General features: G+C 34.0%; 1 protein-coding gene across 7 annotated transcripts in view; it reads left to right on the top strand.

Moving 5' to 3' along the window:
• Positions 1 to 26,544, top strand: part of ROBO1 (roundabout guidance receptor 1) — a 380,851-nt gene that overhangs the window by 215,651 nt on the left and 138,656 nt on the right. The window lies entirely within an intron of this gene.

Consider the following 26,544-nt stretch of genomic DNA (forward strand, 5'->3'; position numbering starts at 1 on the left):
TTTATTTATTTATTGATGGCTCTGTTGGGTCTTCGTTTCTGTGCGAGGGCTTTCTCTAGTTGTGGCAAGCGGGGGCCACTCTTCATCGCGGTGCGCGGGCCTCTCACTATCGCGGCCTCTCTTGTTGCAGAGCACAGGCTCCAGACGCGCAGGCTCAGTAATTGTGGCTCACGGGCCCAGCTGCTCCGCGGCATGTGGGATCTTCCCAGATCAGGGCTCGAACCCCTGTCCCCTGCATTGGCAGGCAGATTCTCAACCACTGCGCCACCAGGGAAGCCCCTGTTTATTTGTTTTAGTAATTGCTATTTTTCTTCTGATTTTCCTTGTAACAAAAAACATTCACTTTTAAAATTCATTATATTCATTTATTTATTCAGAGATTAATTTTTTATCGTTATCTTCATAGTGCTTACATGAGTGTCTGGCACATAGTAGGCAATCAATCAATATTTATTGAAAAACTGAACGGTTTATAAGACATATATTAAGCCACTCTTGTACACTTAGCTCAATGCCAAATATTGGGAAAGTATAAAGATGAATAAGTCAACTTTTGTCCTTAAGGATCTCAATATTTAATAGGAACAAACCAATATATATGATAATAATTGCAGTATAATGTGATAAGTACTCTAGTAGACATTTAATTAATGCTGTCTAGAGGCATCTTGGAATATTTGAGAGAAGAACTCTGTTTAATTGTCTTTGCAACTTAAATGGAGGTATATCAGGTAGAAAAGAAGGACATTGACCACTGTAGACTGAGTAAAGTAAATGTGAACAGGGACATAGTATATTGGGATAATGGAGCAAATATTGCAGCATAGGATATGGGGATGGAAGAATAGAAATGAGGCTAAAGAGCTTGAAGAGACACTGTGAAGGTGCTTGCGAGTCCTATTAAGAATTTTTACTTATTTTTTAATAGGTCACTTAGTTAAACTTTCTACTTGGAGTTAAACAAGGCAGCTTGGAGTCAATAGAGATTTTAAAGCAAGGGAGTGACAGGGATCATATTTGGTGTTTCCAAAGGATAACTACAGTGGAATAATTCCTTGGCCCAAGAAGATGCGAGGCTGGGTGAAAGGAGACCCATTTGCACAGTGAGAGGTGGCGAGCTACAGAATTTACAGGGAAAGATTTCAGACTTTTCAGTTTTTACATGCCTGTTTAGTAACAAATATTTGCAAGTAAACTACAGTTGCGGTAAAAGTATTTACTGTATACTACTATATACCGATGCTAAGGTATTATGTACATTTTTAAACATCATGTGAAATTTTATTAAAAATTTAAGGATTAGATTTAACATACATACCAATAGAATTTCTATTAATATCCTATACCAGTGGATTATTTTATGTAGACCTGGAATATTGCTCACTTACTTTAGATATTATTGGTTTAGAAGAGAGCGTCTCAACTTTGGCCGTGTATTGGAAATAGCAGGGTGTATTCTAGAACAATTACTTCTGAATCTCTGGATGTGGGACCTATACATTTGAATTTTTCTATCGCAGAGGATTCTAGTGTGAAGTCAAGGATAAGGACCATGTAAAGGGATTAGAGGAGTGATTTCAACCCTGAGCCCAGAGAAAACAGGAGAGAGGAATGGTAGTTATATTAGAATCACATAGGAAATTATTTCAAACTACATCCATTACTTTACTTTTCTAGAGACTTTGTATATCCATCTGGGATTGTATTATATGCTTTGGGTTCATCTAGATTGAATTAAACTTAGACGGTTAATCTAGACAAAGAAGCTGGCTAGGATCTGATTTAATATGTGAATTTGGAGTTGGAGAGAAGATGACTGGTTTGCAGGAAAAAATGTGGTAAGTTTGACTATGAATATGGAGCTGATACAGAGTAAGGATTCCATGTTGACTCTAGGATTTCTCAGCGTACTCATATACTGAGAGAGGAAATACTCAAGGAATAAAAGTGGTTATTGTTTTTTTTTTTTTAATTTTTTATTTATTTATTTATTTATTTATTTTTGCTGTGTTGGGTCTTCGTTGCTGTGCGAGGGCTTTCTCTAGTTGCAGCAAGTGGGGGCCACTCTTCATCGCGGTGCGCGGGCCTCTCACTATCGCGGCCTCCCTGGCTGCGGAGCACAGGCTCCAGATGCGCAGGCTCAGTAGTTGTGGCTCACGGGCCTAGCCGCTCCGCGGCATGTGGGATCCTCCCAGACCAGGGCTCGAACCCATGTCCCCTGCATTGGCAGGCAGACTCCCAACCACTGCGCCACCTGGGAAGCCCAAAGTGGTTATTGTTATTATTTTTTAAGACAAGTGGTATTGGTGAAGACCGTGTGTGTTTAGGATTCAATCATATGAGGCATCCAAGTGGTTATGTATGATGAAAGTGGTATTATTGATTTAGCACTTGGGAGAAAAATCTGGGCTAAGGTTATAGATACTGAAGCTTCCCACATAAAGACAGTAGAGAACATTATATGGTTGAGTAATATTGAGTCAGGAAGAATATTTAACAAAAAAGGAAGAGAAAAAAGATAGAACCTTAAAAAGGACAACATATGGAGAAAAATTCATAAAGACCAAGAAGGAAAACAGCTGGAGACAAGGAAAGAAAGGCAGCAGAAATGAATGTGGTAGGCCAAAGTGAGAGTAGAGTACCAAGAAGAGGCAGTGGGCAACAAAAACAAATTCTGCAAAACAATCTAGTAGGATGAAACCTGAAAAAAGGCTTTCTAATCAGGACAACTAAGAGATTTTTAAACTCTAAATTGAGAAGCGTTTCAATAGGATAAGGACAAAAGAAGTTTAGACTGTGTGTCTCAACCTGAAGAATGTTTGGCAATGGAGGAAGGAATAAGATATGAAAATGCATTTAAGGAAAGTTTGTGGGGGTGTTTTTATTTAATGGAGGGATGTGGTCGTACATGCATATGGAGTAAAAAAAAGTATTAAAGTAGAAAGACAAAAATGGCACAATGGAAAAACAAACTGAACCCAGATTATTTTATATAGTTTTTTTTTTTTTTTTCCCCCAGCATCTAAGGTATTTTACATTTCGGAAATTGTGTCTTATTTTAATATGCTGCTGTAACATATGGCTGTGACATTTAATCTCAGTTAATGATAAATCAATGATACATGTGAAAATAAATATTTTTATAGAAAGTAAGCAAAAGTTTTTATTTTGACTTTTCTTTTAAATTAAGTACTGTTGAAAAGAAATAATCACTAAAGAGGATTAGATATGTGCAATTAATTTCATGTGTGCATTTCTTGTTTGGTTTCACCATAACATGACTTTCAAATACAAACAAATATAAAGAATGTTGATTAAAATTATATCTATTCATTTAAATAATAATAGTAGTAAGAATAACGTGGTACCAGATGACATCTGTTGTGTATATACACTGGGGAAAATTGTGATGCAGCCTAAATATGTCTTCATGAGCCTTTCATTTCTTCTATTTTAGTGTGTCTTTTGACCCACATTTTAAAATCCTTCTCAATTTGACATTGCTGTGTGCTTTTTCTTGAACCTTGCCATCCTTTCATTAGAAGTTAATGTTTCTTAGTAGAATCGGTTAGGAGAGCTTTCTTATATAAAGATGTTACTGATGCTGTTTTAATTAATGGCTGAAGGTAACTACATAGTTTATCTATATTCTAATCGGGTTAGCACATACCAGGAGTTTGGTCCTTAACTTTGCATAATCAATAAACAAATGTTATTGTCCACCAAAAAACAGTCAACCTGTTAAGGTCTAGTTCAATCTAACCAGTCTCCCAATGGGATTAATAATAATAGTAATTATCCTAGAAATAGAATTCACTATTATATTAATATTAACCACATTAATATTTACCATAATATCTCGCTGGTATTTGTAGCTATCATTCAGTTCATTGGGCACTATTTTAATGTGTCACATATAGGAACTTATTTAATCCTTACAATTCTCTGATAGTTTTTATTATCAATCTTAATATCAATCTATTTCATTCTTCTTCTTTTATATATGAAGAAATTCAAGCACGAAACACTTAAGCAGCTTGTCCAAAGTCATATACTAAGTAAGCGGCCGAGCCAAGTTTCTTACCCAGGCAGTCTGGCTCCAGAGTCTCTGCTCTTAAACACTGTTCTATCCAGATTTATACAGTCTAGTTTAATATAAATAAATTTGCAAAGGAAAATACCAATGTCAGCAGGTGAGTGTATTTTTTGCCAGTAATAGCCAAAGGTTTATTTCTTGTTGTTTATAGAATTGTATTAAGGGCCGCCAAGGGCTAATTCCTCGTGGAAACACTATTAAAGGATTTCTTCACATGGAAGAGTGCCTGATGGGGGATATGAGGTTCATTCATTCAGTCATTCATTCTACAGTACTTATTAAGTGTCTACTATGTCCTCGATGCTACTCTATGTGCTGTGGACCAAAGCTTTCTTGGGCCATGAGACAGGTGGGGAAAAGAGACAATTAAAAAAATAGATATAACACTCTATAATATAGTACAATGTAATAACATATAACCATAGGACAAGATTCTGATTCCATAAGTGTGTCTTAAATTCAGATGTGTAGATTGTACTTAAATGGAAAGTGCTGTGCTCCATGCTTGTCTCCTCTCTCAATCCTGTGAAATGAGATGCTCGCTCTCAACCCTCGAGAAAGCTGTTGGAGCAGTCTGTGCACAGACCTCAGCAGAGATGGGTTAAAACAATAGCTAAGGCGGCTAAGAAAAAAAAAAACACTTTTCAATAGAAGTCCAAAAATGATTCCCAGACAATAATTTTGCAGTAAACAACAGGGCAAAACTGGGTCCAGAGGACTAAACTATAGTGAAGTAGCGTGAAAGCACACCAGCAAAAACTAGGTGAGCTTGTTAGAAAAGTTCTGAATGCTTTAAAGCTGGGATAGCTTGTATTTTGTTCTCAGCAAGTTGAAGAACAATCTTTGCACATATTTAAAGGAAGATACTGTTGCTACTTTTCCTGTAACTTTGCCTCCTTGTACAGAGTACTGACTACATTACTGGATGTTGAGTGAAGTGCTAATTCAAAAAGCGTAACTGCAGTCCTGTAGTACATGATTTAGTAGTCTCACCTGTCTCATTTTATTTTAATTATTTTACTTATACTTTAGAAATATGAACAGGTGTCTTTATAGAAAAGTGTAAAATAATAATCTGGGCTCAGTTTGTTTTTCCATTGTGCCATTTTTGTCTTTCTACTTTAATACTTTTTCTACTCCATAGAAAAGTGTAAATAGAGCAAAATGTATTATATAAACAGAATTCAGCTTGGAAAAGAACATTTTTCCCCTTATTTTGGTCATCTGAAAAATGAACATCTGTACCTTCATACTTGCTGCAATTTTCCACCCTAGCAATTACTCACACGAGCTAGTGGGATATAATTGTTCAAGATTTGTGTTCATCTGTGCAATTTAGTGGAAAAACTTCTTTTAGGTTAAGCTGGCCAAAAGATAGAATTTTACTGGATGGTTTACCAGTTAATCAGCTTTGTTTTATGATGGCTACAAGTTGGCATCCTGCATAAAGGGATATGTACACATAATGGATTTCTTCAAAGTGTATGATACATAAAACTCAGAAATGTCAAATACTAAATGTAGGAAAATTGGAAAACATCCACTCCAGTAAATTAAAATTATAAGTAAAGTTTAAGTTTCATGATTTGCTTTGAAGAGTATTTTCAAATTACCAGTGGATAGTGACTAAATATATGTTTGGTAGAAATTTATTAAAGGGTAAATACTGAATACATTTTCAAGTCATTAATACTTTGCAAGACAAATAGGTCATTTCTGAATGTTTTTGCCTATACAGAGTAAATGTTTTTGCCTATATAGAGACACTTTGGAGACTGTTGGTATTAGTGGTTGTTGTTTATGAACTTTTATTGAGCAGGGAGCAAAATTTGAACTGCATATTCCTTTTCTTATTCATTTTATAAAAACTAATGCTTATCAGGTTATAGAAGTTAAAGTGTGCTTCCTCTGATACTTTCAAGTGATAGATTATCATTTTTTATTGAAGTATAGTTGATTTACAATATGGTGTTACGTTCAGCAAAGTGATTCAGTTATACGTACGTGTATGTATATATCTATACTCTTTTAAAATTCTTTTCCATTATAGTTTATTACAAGATATTTATGTAGTTCTCTGTAGTTCTTATTGTTTATTATCATTTTTTTTATTTTTATTTTTTATTTTTTTAATGCTATTCTTGTCTGCTTACATTCTTTTTTTTTTATGTATGTATGTATGTATGTATGGCTGTGTTGGGTCTTCGTTTCTGTGCGAGGGCTTTCTCCAGTTGTGGCAAGCGGGGGCCACTCTTCATCGCGGTGCGCGGGCCTCTCACTATTGCGGCCTCTCTTGTTGCGGAGCACAGGCTCCAGACGCGCAGGCTCAGTAATTGTGGCTCACGGGTCGAGTTACTCCGCGGCATGTGGGATCTTCCCAGACCAGGGCTCGAACCCGCGTCCCCTGCATTGGCAGGCAGATTCTCAACCACTGCGCCACCAGGGAAGCCCTATTATCATTTTTTATTAAAGATTGTTTTAGCAAGTATCTTTGTTGCAACAAAGCATAAAACATTTAAAGGAGTTTTTTATTTAAGCTTAGCTTAAAGGATCATTGTGACCCTTGAAAATACTAAAGATGGTGGGAATATTTAAATTGTGTAATTACTTTTGATTGTTGCCGTTTTTATGATTCAGTATCAGAGCTGAACTAAATGATAGTGAACAGATAAATGGAAAGGACTTGGCTGTGGAATTTGACACACCTAGGGTTAGGCCTAGGTCTGCCACATGCTAGCTACAATTCCTTGGGCAAAATTCTTAACTTAGAAAATGAGCAAAAAAAATGAGCACACCTCCCTTGATTGTTTTAGGGATTAAATGGGATTATTTTGTTCATTCAAAAAAATATGTGTTTAGGTCCTTGTTATAAAAAGAAACGGTGCCAGACCCCAGCTATGCAGAGACAAACAAGACATTGAAGCTTAGTGAAGATACCAAGATGGAAATTAAACTTAATATTAAAGCAGTTCAGTCATAAAACTAATAAGATGTGTAGGGGAGGAAAAATTGTTTTTCCTACTACCCTCCTATGTTCTCTGGCTGGTGCCCTGTAAATTGGACCAACAAAAGACCGATTAATAGGAGAAAAGCATACACATTTATTTAATATGTTTTACATGTCACAGGAGTCTTCATAAGGAAATGAAAACCTAAAGAAGCAGTTAAACCTGAGCATTTTTATACTAGGTCTGATGAAGAGTAGAAAGTCATGAAAAACATGATAGGACAAATAGGTGTGAGCTAAGGATAGTAAAGTGGATGGAAATAAGCAAGGTCTGTTAGTTCAGGTCCCTCTCAATGTCCCTCCATCTTCAGCAGTAAGGATTCTCCTTTCTTCCAGGTATAAGATGCACCCCTCACATAAGGGTCTTATGCTTCAGTGGAGCAGAGGGAGGTCAGAGGATCCTTATTCTACCTGCCATTTCTCAAATTCCTTCATCTTAAAATATTCAATGTGCCATTCAGGGATAGTGCGTTCTGAACACTGTCGTGTGTATTAAAGATAGCTACCAACATTTTTGTGCACCCATTGTGTCAGATACAGTTTCCTAAGGATGAGTAGAGGGAGAAGACTTAACTAATGAAAAAGGATGCTTGGGGATTATCTGGTACACCATGCTGAGTGTAGTGTAAACCCACCCATCATGAATTTTTTTCTTTCCTGTCCAAATCTGTAAGTCAGAAAATCATAGAATACAGCTCCATAAAATATTTTTTTTACCATTTTATTTTGAACCACATTTTTTTAAAGAGATGTTTAGATATTTATCAAAATCTAAGTAAGTATATTTATGATATTCATCCCTCTGGGATAACAGTTTAATTTCATCATTTTAAGAAAAAAAATGAGTAGAATGAATAAACATCTATATACTGATGTAAGAAATTTGAACTAAATTTGCCTTCTAAGCTTTTTTCTTTCCAAAAAAAAAAAAAAAAGAACACAATTTAAAAAGTGCATATTGGGATAACAAAGCATCCCTCCTGTGGTGTTAAACTGATTCAGTGAGTAAGAACCCTGATTTTAGAATTAAACTGATATGGTGTGTATCCTGGTTTTTGTACATCTATACCTCTTAGTTTTATCACCAATAAGTTGTGATAATAATAGTATTAAACTCATATGGTTCTGGTAGGAATTAATGAAATTAATGTATAACAAAATTTTAGCCCAGTTCCTAGCACAGCATAAAATACTCATTAAATGTTAGTGTTATTATTTAGGACATACACACACACACACACACACACACACAGGTACCTTCCACCTAATATTGAATGTGTTCAATATTAGTTTTTTTGGTTATTATCATATGGTACTATTTTTGATATACTTTGGGAATATCTAATATGAAGCCTAATTCTTGTCCTCAAGGTTTTAACAGAGCTTAGTGTTTAAAAGTATGGGATTTGACACAAGACTGACCTAGGATGGGATCCTGATTACCCCATATAGTAAGCAAAATATCAGTTTCTTCATTGGTAAAATAGTGAAAACTTTTCATCAGCCTTTGTGAGGATCAAATGAGATTCAGTTCTTAATTCAAAGCCTTCCACATACAAAATGCCAGATTTTTAGCTATTTGTAGTAGAGGGATGAGAAATGATATCATGTATACTTATGCAATATATGAAATAAGATGTATTTAGTACAATGTATGTTTTTCTCTCTTATAAAAACAATATAGGTTCACTATATTAGAAAAATCAGACACAAATGTACAAAGGCAAAGATTAAAAATTCATAATCTCATGACTCAGAAATGACTACTCTTAATAATTTATCTTCTCTTTATGCCTCTGCTTTCTACATATATGCATATATATTTATGTTTTTTGCAAAACTAGAGACATATTTTATATTGTCCATTCCCAAAGTATATTACTAAGGATTTTATTTTAGAAAGAGGGCACTGGTGTTCCTCAAGTAAGTTATAAAACTTAACGAAGTAAAGTTGACATGGTCAAATGTGTTTGGAAAATACTAGGGCAACAAAGTTAAATGAGTTTCTTTTTATCGTAGGACTTCACAGTACTTTTAATATGCTAATGAATGTTGTAATTTTCCAAAGGTTGGCTATAATATAACATTTTCCAAATATAAATGTCTTCCTTTTTTAAGCAAATACATATTAGGATCACTTTGAACTAGTGTTTTATAGAGCGTACTTTCGGAAACTGAGTCATACCTATTTTTATATGCTTTCTTTTTTCAATTAACATTTTATCTTGAGCATTTTATTACTTTATTTTAAAAAGAACATTATGTTTAATGTCTGTGTAATAGTCCCTTATAATGAGGTGCCTATTTTTAATAACAAGTCCAAAATTTCTCTTTAGAATGAGTAATGTGGGTATTGAAAGTTTGAAATTCAAAAAGAGCAAAGCTAACACAGCCTAAAAAAGCTTTAGGGAGGTACATATGAACTGGGGGTGAGGAGGTGCTGCAGGGAAATATCGAGCCGAAGAGATGTCAGGTGAAGCCATTTTTGTATTCCTCTAGGAGGAATTGTTTCAAATAATTTCATGGCTGCCTGTCACCCTGAAGCAGATTCTGTTCTTTCCTATATAAATGGTATTCCGACTGCTACACGCCTTTTTCCTTTGTTCAAGATCATTTTGAAAGGATAATTTTTAAACAAAATTATCTCAACTAGGAAGTTGCAAGGAAGAGGTTAGGAAAATTTATTCAGGCAGGCATTTTAATCAAAGAGGTATTTGTTGGAAATACGGTTAAAAATGTAGTTGGCCAAGTCATACAAATAGTAACTTTTTTTCCCTTTGAGCTCTAGCCCAAGGCTTTGGAAATGAGTTATGAATGTAAATAAATACAGATCAATAGGAGTTCTGTTTTTATTTTTTCACTGGGAATTTCTGTACAATTTGAGAGCAACTTGCTGCAAGTTCAGCAGATGATTAAGTTTAACCTTGATGCTGAGCCAGCAAGATTGGCTTACTTTCTATCAGCAAGGGATGTAAATTTACTTGGACACATTTTAATTGGCATTTATGCAACGTGTACACACAGATGCTGAATTCATTGAGAAATCCTGAGTGCCATCTGTTTAACTAGCTTTGCCCTCTATTAAAGTATATGATAAAATGAGACTGGAAATCTTTGGCTTGCTCTTATATTTATCTTACACTATACGGCATTTCCAAAGACCACCTTATTAGTGTGGTACTCTGATAGTAATGCTTACTAGAATAACCTAAAAATATACCTTATTTTCTCTTTCCCTTTATAAGGACTCTTTAAGACAGTTTTTCTTCTACTCTTTCCCTTAGTAAAAAGCTTATCTTTATGAAGTAGCTTTTTTAAGTTAAAAAATATGTATTTTTGTAGTTTAAGGTAATTTTCTTTGTAAAACCGCTGAGATTGCTGTATATATAGAATTATAAGTACTTTTTATCAAACTTATCTTCATAATAAATTTAATGCTTCTAAATTTTAAATGATTTTTAAAATAATTACTTTTATTCCCGCTGTAAAGTTTGACGTACAAGCGAACTTTTTAAGATCAGTCCTGTATTCCACATATAATCAAAATGCTAGACTGGACCCAGTTCCAAATGAAAGAGCTATTTGCTTTCCCTGAAAGATTTGGGGTAGGCAACAACAATATCCCATCATATCTAATACACAGAACTTGAAGGAAGGGCTGAAATTATTATAAAAATTAATGGGGAAGTGTTCCTCTTTAATCATGCAGTACCTTAATACGCATTTGAAAAAAATCCAAAATACACATTGATTCATTGATGAGGTATTAAGATTGGAATCAAATTACAACCATACTTTCCTGATATATTAAGTCTTTTACTTAAAAAAAAAAACACTCAAACCCTCAAATTGTTTTTTGTACATTTTCCTATTAAACTAAAGTAAGTATGCAGTCTTAGGAGAGCTGTCACTTTTTATAGCTGTCATGATGACAGAATGAACCATTTATCAGTATAGGCCTTATATCTCTGTGACAGGTGGAGATTATGATGACATTGTCTTCAACCTAAATTCATGAGCCTAAGAATGAAATTCCTAAGCTAGAAGGTTTTCAAAACTGAAAGTAAACTATCAGATATAGTACCAAATTTTTAAATGGTTGTTATAGGAATGGGTTTAGTTAATTTCTTCATGTGGTTAATGCTTATTACAGTGATATTACTTAGTATATTAATATAATTCTCTCCTTATTGTTGGGTTTCTGGGACTGAGCTAGCAAGAAAACTACAAAATCAGCAACCCCTCCCCAGTGAACCACCTTGAGCAAATCTTGTGACTGACAAGGACTTTCAATTAAAGCCCCAGTTAAAGCTGCTTCAGAAATACTCTAAATTCCATCTCAAATTCGAAAAAAAAAATTTTTTTTTTGAGAATTAGAAGCTCGTTGTTATCTTTGGATTCTGTTGTAGTTTTCAGTAGATAATGATAGTCTAATTGGAAGTCAATGGGCTTTCTTAATCTATTTGGGTTGTAATAGCATTAAACCTTGCTGAACTCAGTTTTCGCATCTGTAAAATGAAGCAGACATGGGCTAAAAAGATCACTAAGTTCCTTTTAATTAAAACATTCTATAATTCAAAACAATAAACATATGAAATAAGATCACAGAGTATAGAGTGGGCTGTTTATCCTTTATCTCTCTCCTGCCTCCAAAGTATAAAACTTTAAAACATTTCACTAAATCCTTCTCTGTTGAATTCAGTTGCAAATCTATTAGAATTTTTCCTTTGCATTTAAGATGAAGCAGAGTTATCTATTGAAAATCCACATCCATTTCCAGCAACATGGTTGGATCTTGGGCACATTATGCTAAGTGAGACAAGTCAGACAGAATAAGACAAGTACTGTGTGATATCACATATATGTAAAATCTAAAAAAGTCAAATTCATAAAAAACAGAGTAAGATTCTGGTTACCAGGGGTTGGTGGGGTAGGGGATAAAATTGATGTTGTTTAATGGTACAAACTTGGATTGAGCAGTAAATAAGCCATACTGATGTAATGCACAGTATAATGAATAGAGACAACAATGTTGTACTATAATTATGTAATGTGAAATATGGCCACCTTGGCAGTCATATTACAATATATTAAATGTATCAAAGTAGCATGTTGTACACCTTAAATTTACACAATGTTATATGTCAATATATTCAATAAAAAAATTAAAGAATTCCACAGAGGAAAAAAAAAGAAAGAAAATCCACATTCAACTTTTATTTATTTGTAGCTTCTAATTAATATTAAATCTTTTAGTGCATAATTATCTCTTACACCTCCACCCTATAAAACTCTTACTTCATATACTAACCTTAACTGATTAAACTACTCACACTGTCTATGTTGGTTTCAAATTCCTTTATGTACAGACTTCCAGTCTCTGAGGCCTAAGTTAAGAAGTGGGCAATGGGGTAGCAGGTATGAAATGCAGTAGGAGCTGAAGAAGGAAGTGGGAAGGGAGGGTTGGCTGAGGAGTTTCCCTGGAGTCAAGTCCAACAGGGTGTTTCAACATTGGCAGCATCATAGATGGAGACAGTTTTTCAAAGGCTCCCAGTAGTAGGAACTCAAATAAATGTTTGTTGACTGAAATAAAATAAAAAATGAATAAACAAAAAGGTAGGCAATCAGTTAGGTGGAGTTGGAAGATGAAGAGCAGGTAGCATTATTTTGTAAAGTCTGTTTGTAGGCTTGTATTATCACACTTCATGGTGAATACATGGCTAAAAGTTACAGTTGCTTCAAAAAGTATTTCAGTTTTGCACATGTCAATCCCAAACTCCCTAACTTGATGATAACCTGGAAGATTAAGGTATAAATTTCTTTTTTATGGTAAAGATGATAAACTATCACATATATTAAGTTATTTAAATTGGAGGCAGTGTTCATGGATTAAAATGTTACGAACAGCTTCAAAGTACGGAAGGTGCTTGCTCTAAACGTTTTCAGTAGTTCATTTTCTAGCCATTAGGGTACAAAATCAAAAACCTACAAGAAATTTCTCTATTTGTTTTTTTTTTATGTTTTTACTTTTATTTGTTATTTTGCTACCAACACTGAATTTATGTGACCATGTAATGCAGATAGGCTATTTTAATTGCCAATCTTGACTTTGAGCCAGCTCTTATCCTTGTTAGAAATATGGTAATATGTTTCTTTCAAGTGTTACTTAGATCAATTAATTATGGTTGTAGGAGCTGTCAATTATTTACAGTATTTGAGAGTAAAATCATGTCTCTTGTGTCACTTATCATATTTCAGGGTGCTTATTTCATCTTCTTCTTCTATATTTAATTACCTTTTTCAACATGTCTACGATTCCCTCAAATCCTGGAACATTGTATAATTACTGGTTGTGTTTTTTCTTTTCTGGTTATGATGCTTTGAAATGCCTTTCTTTGATTCTTTTGTTTCTAAGCAAAGAGGAATAGTGTGATTTTTATTATTTAAATGTTAATAGTTTGATTAGTAAAGACAATAAAGTTAGTAATTCTTAAAATGTTATACTTTCAATCAGAAAAGTTAAACCTAGCTGGTATTTCCTTATATGAAATGTTGGTCATGACCTTTATTTTTTTTGAAGTTCAAGAAGAAATTGGTATGCATAACTCAAGTAAAGACTTTTCTCTCTAGTTCTGCCCTTGAGAACACAAAAGAAAAAATTAATTTAATTTAATTTAGCACATCATTTGTTTAGTGACATTGGACATTAAATGATGTATATCACAGATTATTATATGTTCACATAAACTTCTCTTTTTAAACAGTGAATTTGAAAATGTTTAACCAAATAAAATAGCAAGTAAAAATATTATTGAGAGTAGGAACAATGTGATTTTTTTAAGTTTATTTATTTTTTGATTAATTTTTATTGGAGTATAGTTGCATTACAGTGTTGTGTTAGTTTCTTGCTGTACAGCAAAGTGAATCAGTCATACGTATACATATATCCACTCTTTTTTAGATTTCCTTCCCATTTAACAATGTGTTTTAAATTTCATTATTTTCCTACCTTTTGGTATTTAGGTCAAAGGGGTATTTGATGTTTGCCATGCTTTTTTTAAACTAGTAAATAATCCTTTACTTGACTCAGCTTTTTGCTCATGAAGACCTTGCGATTCCTCTATGATGTCTGCAAGTTCTGAACTTCATCTCTATTAAATTATAGGTCATTGTCAGTTAAAAATAATCACGTGTTTGAAGTGGACCCTTTATATATTAGCCTAAGATATCTGTTAAAAGAGTCAAGAAAGCATATTTAGAGCTAGAAAATTTTATAATTTATCAGGATAATGTACTCTTGCATCATTATTGATAAAGAAAATATTCCTGTTTTGAAAATAAATGTGAATTTCAGCTATGTAGATTTTTAATGAAATTGAGCTCTTTGAGACTGAATATACATGATTAAGGATAGGAACACCAAATTAACTTAGCATCAAGTTCCCTTTTAAAATCCTGAATTTTACAGTGTGAAAAAATGTTTATTTTTGTCCATAAAAATTTATAATATTGATTTTAGGCATCCAAGTTTTATGAGTATTTGAAATTATTATGTCAGCAATTGTGCCTTATTTTGTCAATTGAATTATTATAAATTTCAACTTAGAAGGTTATACACTATTAATAATCAGTTTTTGTATATCCTTCCAGTAGTTGATAAAGGATACATGATTAAAATTGATAACTAAAGTTGTCATTCTTTGTTTAGTTTTTATTGTAACTCTTAGTTAAAGAAGTGCTGATGATTAAGAGAGAACTTGTATTACATATATGCCAGGGAGCCTAGCAAATATTTAGAAAACAGACAAAAGTTTTATGATCATCAGAGATTTTATTGACTAGCTATAAACTACTTGGTTAAAAAAACAGTAACAACTTTTAGCACTTAGAAAATAAAAAGATGTTAAAATAGAAAAGCAGAAGTTACAGCTGCTCCTTGTGGAAAAACAAAAGCTTATACATTTGTTTAATTTACAAGAAATGTTGCTGTTCCAACTGGGGTCTGTTAAAGAAGAAAAGTAATCCCAAGCTTGCCAGCATTGCAGAGAAACTGAGAGGTTTCTTTGTATTTATTTGAGCTCCTTACAAGTAGCTAATGGTTTTATAGTTCTTTAAGTTGGTTGTAGGGTATTTTAAAGAACTGGTCAGCTAACCTGGTCCCAAGAACCATTTGTTCCTCATTATAAGCAGAGGTCTTAAAATCTCCAGAGAAGCATTTGGCCCTCTTCACCCATGAGACTAGGTTTTTGCTTATTTGATTCCCATTTTGACTACTGATCATTTAAAATTGTACTTTGATCTATTGGGTCATAGATAATTTACTCAACCCAGTGAACATAATAATTACATTTGGTTTGAATTGTTTTACTTCATATTCTACAATTAAGCATATAAACCATGTTAGCATCAGCTTAAGTTTATGAAATTTAACCAAATTTTGTTCGAGGAAGATAATTCCTGTGTATTCATGAGGTTCTGTACATGCTTTAGGTGGTGGCTCCCATTGTAATAGAGGTGAGTTGCTAACTTCTTTAATGCTGGTGACTAGATTAGTGGGTGTGAGGGCTTAGCCATTTTAGAGCAAGTGGTCTTCAAACCAAAATACCTGTACATTTCAAAGGTGTTATGGGGTATGGTTGTTTTACATTTTCCAGATTCTCACTCTCCCTATATATATCATTTCTAAAACTGAGGTACCTGAAAATGTCCTTACTTGTGGATTCCCCTTAGGTTTTTATTTTTATAGAGCAATAATTATTTTTATTGCATTGTTTTATCACATTCAATATTTGTTTCTTTTGCATCTGATACTTCCTTAGGAGGCACACATTTTATATTATGTAAAACGCTGAGGGTTATTGGTAAAGATAGCAACGGTTAATAAGAATTATAAAATGATTTGCTTTTCTACCAGTTTAATCCCTAGTACCTTAAGGCAAGGCTTGTTAGCATGACTCCAGCTATCAGCAAAAAGAGGTCTTAAACTTTGTCTGCCAAAGAGCTGAGGGCTGAGTGAACTCTCACAAGGGCTGTGTAGTTTGTTAGGAAAAGGCAGCTCACACAGCTACACAATTGCATGTTTGTTATATTCCTTGGAGACTGAAAGCTCTGTTAGGTACTTGGCATTATTATTCTGAAGCCCCGGACAGCCCTGTGATGATAGGGGAAGATACGAGGAATTAACAGATCTGAAATTTATTATGTTGGGTAATAGTAACAGTGATTTAGGGCAGATTGTCCTCAATTAAAGACTCCTTTGTTTAGTTGATATGTCTGTGTGTGTGTGCTATTTAGACTTCGTTTTTTCCTGTCACTTAAATATTCCTTTCATTTGGGGTTAGGGGGAGATGTTTATAATGGGCAATATTAATTATGCTGCACTAAGATACATTAGGGAGAATAGTTTGGTTGGGTTTTTTTTCGGTTTTGTTTTTGTTTTTAAATCCAATAGCTATTTTCTCGGGCTCTTCCCGATTACTGGAGAGGTTTTAACGAGATCATTTTAAACTGTGAGGATTTTTCTCCCTTGAGACTGTTGCCATTAGACTCCCCATAAAATCTGAAAACTGCTTTTAGCCCTTCTCCTGTTTAGCTGCTGGCATGGAGCTTGAGAATGTAAAGAAACACCTGGAGCTCTGTTTTTGTTTTTTAACAACTACCTTTGTTTCCCAGTAAATATTTTAATTAGAAAACATTCTAGTCTTTCTCAGGCACTTCAAAAAATGCCTATGAAAACAAAGTATGAAAAATAGATGTTTCAAATCAGTCCTACTGTGTCCAGTCACTCATTTGTACAACCCTGAATCCTTTTAGCGCCTGACTTCAGGTCCTCATTTGTACAACCCTGAATCCTTTTAGCGCCTGACTTCAGGTCCTCATCTGTACAACCTTGAATCCTTTTATTTAGCACCTGACTTCAGGTTCTCATCTGTACAACCTTGAATCCTTTTAGCTCCTGACTTCAGGTCCTCATCTGTACAACCTTGAATCCTTTTATTTAGTGCCTGACTTCAGGTCCTCATCTGTACAACCTTGAATCCTTTTAGCTCCTGACTTCAGATCCTCATCTGTACTACCTTGAATCCTTTTAGCGCCGGACTTTAGGTCTTCATCTGTACAACCTTGAATCCTTTTAGCGCCTGACTTCAGGTCCTCATCTGTACAACCTTGAATCCTTTTATTTAGTGCCTGACTTCAGGTCCTCATCTGTACAACCTTGAATCCTTTTAGCTCCTGACTTCAGGTCCTCATCTGTACAACCTTGAATCCTTTTATTTAGTGCCTGACTTCAGGTCCTCATCTGTACAACCTTGAATCCTTTTATTTAGCGCCTGACTTCAGGTCCTCATCTGTACAACCTTGAATCCTTTTATTTAGTGCCTGACTTCAGGTCCTCATCTGTACAACCTTGAATCCTTTTAGCGCCTGACTTCAGGTCCTCATCTGTACAACCTTGAATCCTTTTAGCTCCTGACTTCAGATCCTCATCTGTACTACCTTGAATCCTTTTAGCGCTGGACTTTAGGTCTTCATCTGTACAACCTTGAATCCTTTTAGCGCCTGACTTCAGGTCCTCATCTGTACAACCTTGAATCCTTTTAGCGCCTGACTTCAGGTCCTCATCTGTACAACCTTGAATCCTTTTATTTAGTACCTGACTTCAGGTCCTCATTTGTACAACGTTGAATCCTTTTAGCGCCTGACTTCAGGTCCTCATCTGTACAACCTTGAATCCTTTTATTTAGTACCTGACTTCAGGTCCTCATCTGTACAACCTTGAATCCTTTTAGCGCCTGACTTCAGGTCCTCATCTGTACAACTTTGAATCCTTTTATTTAGTGCCTGACTTCAGGTCCTAATTTGTACAACCTTGAATCCTTTTAGTGCCTGACTTCAGGTCCTCATTTGTACAACCTTGAATCCTTTTAGCACCTGACTTCAGGTCCTCACTTGCAGTTGGGGGTGGCAGTGGAAGTGGGGGAGGTTGCACTTAGATTGTATAAGTTTATGGTTTTAGAAGCTGTAGTAATACAGGCCTATTTTACGCATTATTTTAAAGGCAAGGAATGACGACTCCACATTTCAGTTCGAAATGACAGTGAAAGCTGGATGCATTTCGAAATGGCACAGAAGTGGAGTTCTCTTATAAACTGCCAAGGAGACAGACTCAGGTCTGAGTATCTATCTATCTCCTAAAAAGCCAATAAAGTTTAGTGCTAAAAATGTAGGCTCTGGTATCCCACTGAATCCAGGTCCAAATTTGAATCCAGGGTTATCACTTAACTAGCTACATACAGTATAGCTATAGGAGCTGGGGAAATTTATGTACCCTCCCATATGTCAGTTTACTGCTAGACCTGAATTCCCCTTCAGGGCAGCCCCAGTTGGAGGAGTCAACATTATCCCCTTGATCTATTTTGCATGTTAAACCTTTGTCTAAAGTTTCAGTTGAACGAGGCATTCTGTGACAAAAGAGAAAAGAAAGAAAGAAAGAAAGAAAAAACCCAAATAAGTGCCTTGAAAGCATAGATCAACTATATCTTGTTTATCTTATTAGCCACCACCTCCCAGTACAATAGTACTTTTATTGAATGAATGAACAAATGAGTGAATCACAAATAAATCCTCAATAGTTTCATAATGCAGCATTTTCCCAGGGAATTTTACTATGCTTTAGAGATTTTGGAAACTTTTGACAAATGTGAATTTTCTGACTATTCTAATTATGGAATAACATTTATTATGCTATTGATTCTCTTATGCATAAATAGTAAATTAAGCTTAATTGATGGCAGTCCGGAAAAATGCCCTAATGTCTTGAGTTGTCTTATTCTCTGAACAAAATGACTAAGTGAGCTTTTATTAATTTGCTGCAAAGTATGGATAGCAAAACAATATTTCAGTTATTAGTAATCATATGTATATCATATACATCACACATATACGGACATATATAATCACATATTTGTATATATACCTATATAATCAAAATCGGTTAGTTTTGTGTCAGATTTTCAGTCAGTTAAAAATGATATGCATCAAACTAAATTAAACTTTGTCATCCTAATAATTATAATATAATTAATCAAGAGATATGAGTTAGCAATTGAGATTTGGAGTATAGTATCATAAAGTTCTAAACAGGTAAATATGAGTCCTGTGTTAAATACTAAGGGGGAAGAATTTGAAACCATAGTATTTTTAATCAATAAAACAATTTTCATATTATTCTTCTCCTCCCAAATTATCAAATTTTACATATGTACACATAATTTGATAATATGGGTTTCTTATTTTTCTATTCTCCTCATGGGAGGATTTGTCTGTATATTATCTCTCCGTCCTCTTATCCCTTAAAAATGGCACGTTCAGTTCTTCAAATCAGAAACCTGGGGTATCACTGTTGACATCTTTCTCTCTTTCAGCTTCAACTCCTCAAGAAATTGTTTTGATTTTTACCTCCAGTGTATACCTCTCCTTCCCCCTTTGTACCAAATCCAGTGTCATTATAATAGTATAAAAATAATCATCATTTTTCCCCTTAATTACTACGATAGCTTTCTAATTGGTCTCTCCACTTCGGTTCTTATTTCCCTCTTCGTTTCATTCACAGAGCCACTAAAATGAATATTTAAACAGGATAATTCCAGCTCTGCTTACAAACCGCAGAAGTGGCTTCTCATGGGAATTAAAATAAAAGCTGACCCTTTATCATGACTGCTGTGCGCAGGAGATCTGGCCCCTCCTTCCCCTGCCAATCTCATGGTGCACCAGTGTCAATCTGTCCCACTAACCAGAGTCTGAGTCTCTTAAAGTTTTTTTCTTCAACCTGGATTATTTCCTATGCCTGCAATGCACTTCCATAGGATAAGTTCTATTCATTTTTCAGGATTTAGTTGAACTGTTATTTAAATTATGTCCTTCATTAGTTTCTCACACAGCAATCCTATCCTTTCCTTCATGCCGTGTATCACGATTGTAGCTATGTATCTATGCATGTGTTTATTTGACTATTGTCTGTCTCCTTCCCATACCTTGCACACCATGAATGTAGGACTCGTGCTGATGTTAGCGCTATTTCAGATATAATACCCAGCATTCAGAAGGTGTATTGTAAATATTTATGTTCTGAATGCCTATTATGTCTTGGGCATTATTCTAGGCACTGGATACATAGAGTGACAAAAACAAACTTCTTGTTCTCATGGAGCTGACATTTGAATACAAAAAGCCAGACAATAAATAGATAAGTATATTCCTTTGATCAAGGAATATATATATATATATATAGATAGATAGATAGATAGATATAGATATATATTTCTATTTAGCAGGGCGCTAAATAGAAAGTTGGATTTTAGAAAAGAAAGAACACGTCTCTCTTGCCCTAATCAGGGTCCCATACCTCAGATAGTCTCATTCTATCTGTGTTTTTTTAACCCTGCCAGGCTACTCCTGAATGTGACTTTTGCTCTGGCACTTAGAAACCCTCATCAATGGCATTCTTTGTCCTCCTTTCCATTTGTACTGGCAGCTGAGAAATTTGGCAATTCCTCACATAGTGACTAATAGTAATACTTCTTTGCAGATGTAATGCACATATAAATGGCAAGTCCTGTACAAACACTAAATAATTAGTCTTCGTAATAACCCTAGCAAGATAGAGTGTAAAATTTTCTGTTCTGTATGGAAATAACTGAGCCATTGTGAATATACCTATTAAAATCACAGTGTAGTGGTGGGATACATGGGGTGATTCTAAAATCCCTGACTTCTGTTTTTTGACTCCTAAATAAACATTATCTACAAATAATGCTCTATCAAATGGTGTTTTCCAAAAGCTGCATTTTTCATTAAGAAATCCATTTAATTTATAGTTGAAAGTGTATAAAAATCAAACATCTAGTAAGCTACTGACATCTTTAAGTGAGAACATATGATTTTAGCAACCTGACTAACTTTGGGAGTTCATTTTTTATGATCTACCAGATTGCAAGTCTGCTGAATATTAACTATTTAAATGTTGATCCTTATTGAGGTACGCCTTTCTCTGGAATGCATCATAGGTTTTAATGTAAATCTAGCATGCCAAACTTCACCCCTTTGTCTTGATGACTTGGTGCTGGTGTAATACACTCTAGGGTACATCTTGTAGCACACATGATTCCTGAAGTGAAATAATGAAACCAGGAAACATTGACTGCAGAGATCTGTGAGGGCTTTTCCTAGGAAGTGTCACTATGCTGTCCATGTTTCTGCAGAATGGGAATGTGGTTTAAGCTTGGACCCAACCTGGAAGTAATTCTAATCACTAAAAGAGCAAGGATAGCTTGTCCCCATTGCTGCCGCCCAGTAGAACACAGAAGCATGCAACTGTGTTTAAGCCTGTTCCTCTATCATATGTTGTTTAAAACAAAACCCAATAAATAGCTATTAATTACTTTCATTTTGGTAATTTATCTTTCTATTTGCAGGGCTTTGTATTCAGTGCTAGTTAAGATTGAGTGATGTTTGGCATCCATCCACACTATATCACTTTTTCAGAATGTATAATTTTTTTTTTTTAAAGTACTGCTTTCCTAGGGTAGAGCATAGAAGGTTTGTGAATCTTCAAAAGCTGCAGTAGTTGAGAAAATAAGTGCTTTTACTGGCATATTTTCTTCCAGGATCTTAACCAAAGTATAATTTAAGGTTTCAAAATAAAGTTGCATGCTACAAAAAACACAAGTGGAAGATGACATAATTATTGAAGAGCATTCATAGATATTTTCTGTGTCAAATTTTAAAAAGTAAATATGTACCCTTTAGGAAATGATCATGACTAAATCATAACTTTATACAGAATTGATGTGTGCATGCATCATTTAAAATATCAAATGCCTTAGCTTTAGAATATGATGCTATAAAATAGATAATACTTCATGAAAGATTATTTTATACGTTATCGTTTTAGTTTTTTTTTTAATTGTTTAAAATATCTTTCTGGACATTCAACCCTTTTGTTGGAATGCTTTTAAAAGTTTGGAATTATGATTTTATTTTAAGAAATGTTAAGGAGTTTTGAAAAACATTTGTACCCCAGATAACACTTTGTTCTTCTGGGTAATGCTGTGACCTTAAAAAGTAAGAATGCAAATAGTTACGCCTTTATGATATGCTTCCTTACCTGGCTCCTAAAGCATATATCTTAATACAAAATAACCTTCAATAAACCCTATTGTATTACCATTTCCTGACAAGGTGAAGATTAATGTTGTTTCTTGACCTACCTCACCACTGATGTAAACTGTGCTGCAAGAGAAATACAAATGTTATAGCACGGGTGCCAAGCACCCAAGTATGTGCTCAGTACAGATGTGTTAAATGAAAGAATAATAGTTATTTTAAAATGAAATACAATTTACTTATGTTAAGTAGACATTTAGATAAAGAACTAAAAGTATCAAAGAAGTGAGTAATACAGTCTCTGCTAGTTAAAGACAATAGAAATGATTAGTGATTTTGAAAGCAATTGAAGTGGTACATTGTTACCGAGGCAGGCTGTCTCTGAGCACCCTTAAAGTTGTTGTCTTTGGGAATACACTTCCTCATTTATTTTCTCCTCAAATATGCCCCATTTTTAAGGGTTTCATTCATTTTTTTCCCTTCCCCTGTCAACTGCTTGCTACTATTTGCTGCGAGGTTTCATTGATAAAGTAGTCTTTTTAAGTAGAAAAATAAATTCCCAGGACTGCATATTCTCTTCCTCTGTTTTTCCCAAGATACCCATTAAAATTCTAATTAAAATGCCCGTATTTAATTAAGATGCTTATTATTGTGCAGCTTTTTCAGTCATTTTGTTGTTGAAATAGAAGAATCATTATAAAAGGATGACATATGTAATCTGAATGATGATTTCTAATTCTCAGTATGCCAGTGAAAATCTGTAGTGGCCTCTTCCGAAAGCGGAAAAATCTGAGAAGATACAAGAATACACGATATATTCAAAGGTAGCCATTTGAGTGTCAAGAGGGAAATTTCTCACTCAACTTCAGTTCTACTGGAAAGAGGCTGAAGTATTAATTATATCATAATAGCTATATATTTGGAATTGTGCATACAGTGTTAAGATCAGATGGGTGGGCAAGTTGATCGAAAAGTGTCCTTGGTGGACTCTGCCCGTCTTTACAAATTCCGCATTCGTAAAATGAAACTAATAAAGTCACTTTTTCATAGCCTTGTTATGAGGATTAAATGAGTGGATACTTGGCATGGTTCCTTACATAGTATATGTTCAATAAACGTCAGCCATTGCTAACATTATTATTATATTGCTAACAATATCATTATTCTTATTTATGTGATGAGTTCCTCTCCTCCTGAGGAGCCTTAGATTATTAATTTCTAGAAGAAAAAGTTTGGGTCCCACATCTCCTAGGCCCCTGACTACACCAAGATTCTGTGATTCATGAAGCCAGAGTATTATAGTTCACATATATTCACCACATGATTAGGGAACAAAATTAATTTTAGGAGCATTTGAGCCTCACCAAAATGGGGCAGTCATGAGACTGCAGTGCATTGATGTACAATCACTGGTAAGTCAAACCTTCTGCAGGAAGGGAGTGGATTTTTTGGAAATACAAAAGATTAGGAAAATTGCATTTTACAGTAAAATGGTGACATGGTAAAAAATTTTGAAAAGAGCACTGCCTTGGAAATCAGGATACTGATGTTTTCTTCTGGTCTCTTCCTGACAAATAACACAGGCTAGTGACAAAGCTGGGACTCAGTTGCCTCTATTTGTGGGATGGATTAGATGTTGTCAAAGACTCCTGCCCTTTCTATAATTTTATGTCTCACTCAGTTCTAAAATTTCCCACAATGCTTTTAAAGAGTGTGTTACAAATATTAAAATCTCCATAATATTTGAAAGTTTCCGTTTAACGTATTTTTTCACGTTGTCCCCCGTCTTTTCAATATTATCCAAATAGGTTGCAAAGTCAGCACTGAATTTTAGAATCCTTTTCTGAAAGCAAGTTTACTTATTCTGAGAACTGTATTAAAATTGATGTATGGTTTTTCAGAAAGACAAATGATTATATGTTTTGTTTTAAAGGATAAACTTTAGTTGGCCATTTTTTTTAGACCAAAAACTTCCAGGAGATTCAGATTCAATGAAGCTTATGTTTTTTTTCTAATTGAACAGAATGAAAAAAGTGAAAAGCAGTTGAGCCAGATTACATGCACCAACCTGTAAACATAAAACAATTACATAAATATGGAAGAAATATGATATTAGGATGAACTGTGGTTTAACAACCTTTCTAGGTGGTGTCTACTTGGATACATTATATATGTTATCAAATTAATATTAAATCTTTTCAAAAGTTAGTTCCATATTTTAGAATTTCATACTATTCAAATCAAGAAACATTTGAGAATATACAGTTTGATTAGTAGAGATGTTAGAGAAGAAAAGGAGAGATTTTTTTTTTAAAGGATCTGTGTTTGAGATTATTTATGGATACCATTGTTTTTTCTGCAAGATGCTGCCAGTCATTTGAATTCAATTTTTATTTTAATTTCTTAAATATACCCATGAATTAAGAAAATTGGATAGTTTAACCAGAAGTTCATATCAGTTTATAGTGTGACACATACTATTTTTTCCCCAAAAGGAAATGTTCAAGGCAAGTAAGAAAAAAAGTTGCTTTTTTAGAAGAGAGAAAAAAATCTTAAATTCATAACTTTATGCAAGGTTGCCTGTCGCCATAAGCAATGCTAGAGTTCTATGCTTCACAGCTGCAAAAATAATTACATGAGCATTATCTAAGCAACAATCTTTAATGGATTACATTTTGTTAGCTTTTCATTATATACTGTAAAAACGCAAATAACCTAGTAAATGGAAAAAAAAAACCCTTGATTTATCTGACTTAGACCTTTGATATCTTTGAAAGACATTTTATTATTCATTGGTTTATTTGAGATATCTCAATTTATAAATAAGATATAGTGTTACCAAGTTGGTTTTAAGCTCACCAAGCAGAACAGTTGTGCAAATTATTTATTTTTATTTGAAAAGTATTTTACTTCTGCATGTTTCGAGGGTGTTAACAATTTTCAGAGGTGTTATCTTAGATTAATAATGTGATCTAGCAAAAGCACATACTGTTTGTTAAGGTCAGTTCATTTGCTTTTTCTATAAACCTTACATTTTGTTTGTGGTGTATTCTTAATACCTAATAGTAGTGTAAGTTCATAAATAGTGGAAGTCTTCATACTCTGTTCTTTTATAATGTGCTAACAGTAGCTGCAGTTTCAGTTCAGCAAGGCTTATCTTTGTGTCTGTGTATTTTATTAGTAAATAGTGTGTCTATGAAGTTAGACTTACAACAGTGTGGTATGATCATATTTCCTTTGCTTTTTCCTTTTACTGTTCTTTCCAAAAATGAGGACAGACGTCTCCTCTTTGAAGCGGTATTTTCCAAGTGTTGATATTGTCATATTATGCCCAAGTTGTCATAATATGTAGATTTAAAAATGATTTTGTTGAGTGGATATTAAGGCTTACTCAGATGTATGCACACACTTAGCTGGCACAGAGGAAGGAAAAGTGGAGAATTGTAAGAGAAAAGTATAGGATTTTGTAAGTCTCTAAGCTTATTTGGGGTTTTGAAACCAAAATTTAAGGGTGACTTTTGAAATTGTAAGTTTTTTTCATTGTAGTACTTCATCCATGACAGTATTTTTAAATGCCATTGAAATGGAAAGACATTCATTCCAGTACAAAATTGTAGTATCAAATATTCAATTCAATAGATTTTAAAAGATAAATATTTATCACTTCGAATCTGTGCACTTAACATACCAATGAGCATATTAAGTATCAAATTAGATTACTAAAATTGTTCACCTTTTATTACACACTGGGGGAAAATGGGGTGGGAGAAAGGTAACTAACATTTTTAGACTTGAAGTGTGTATTTCCATGCCTGCTTTGTAAATATGGAAACAGAGGTATTAAGTAATGTGTTCAAGATTACCTGCCTCGTAAACAACAGAGCTGTGATTTAAGGCTAATTGATGCCAAATAATTCATGATTTCTTGGTGTTAACAAAATACTGAAGACAATTATACTGTACTAACTATTTTCGAAATACATGTTTGATTTATTTTCTACATTTTATTCCAATAATCGCAAAGTGAATAATACTGGTTCACAGTATGTTAGTATTATATTAGTATCCAGTTAGGATTATAGTAATGAATTGTTTCCTCCTCTAAAAAAATATATTTAATAATATAAATGGGGTTAATAATATCTCTTATTCTGAGCAGGTTTGAGAATTAAATGAAGTAATGGGTACTCCTCACCAAATCCACAAAAACCAAAAAGTACAGAACATACAAAGTGACATGGTTGGTAGCAATGCTGTCATCATTACTGGTGCCTTT

Source organism: Balaenoptera musculus, chromosome 4 (assembly GCF_009873245.2).
Source record: "Balaenoptera musculus isolate JJ_BM4_2016_0621 chromosome 4, mBalMus1.pri.v3, whole genome shotgun sequence".
NCBI classification, from domain to species: domain Eukaryota; kingdom Metazoa; phylum Chordata; class Mammalia; order Artiodactyla; family Balaenopteridae; genus Balaenoptera; species Balaenoptera musculus.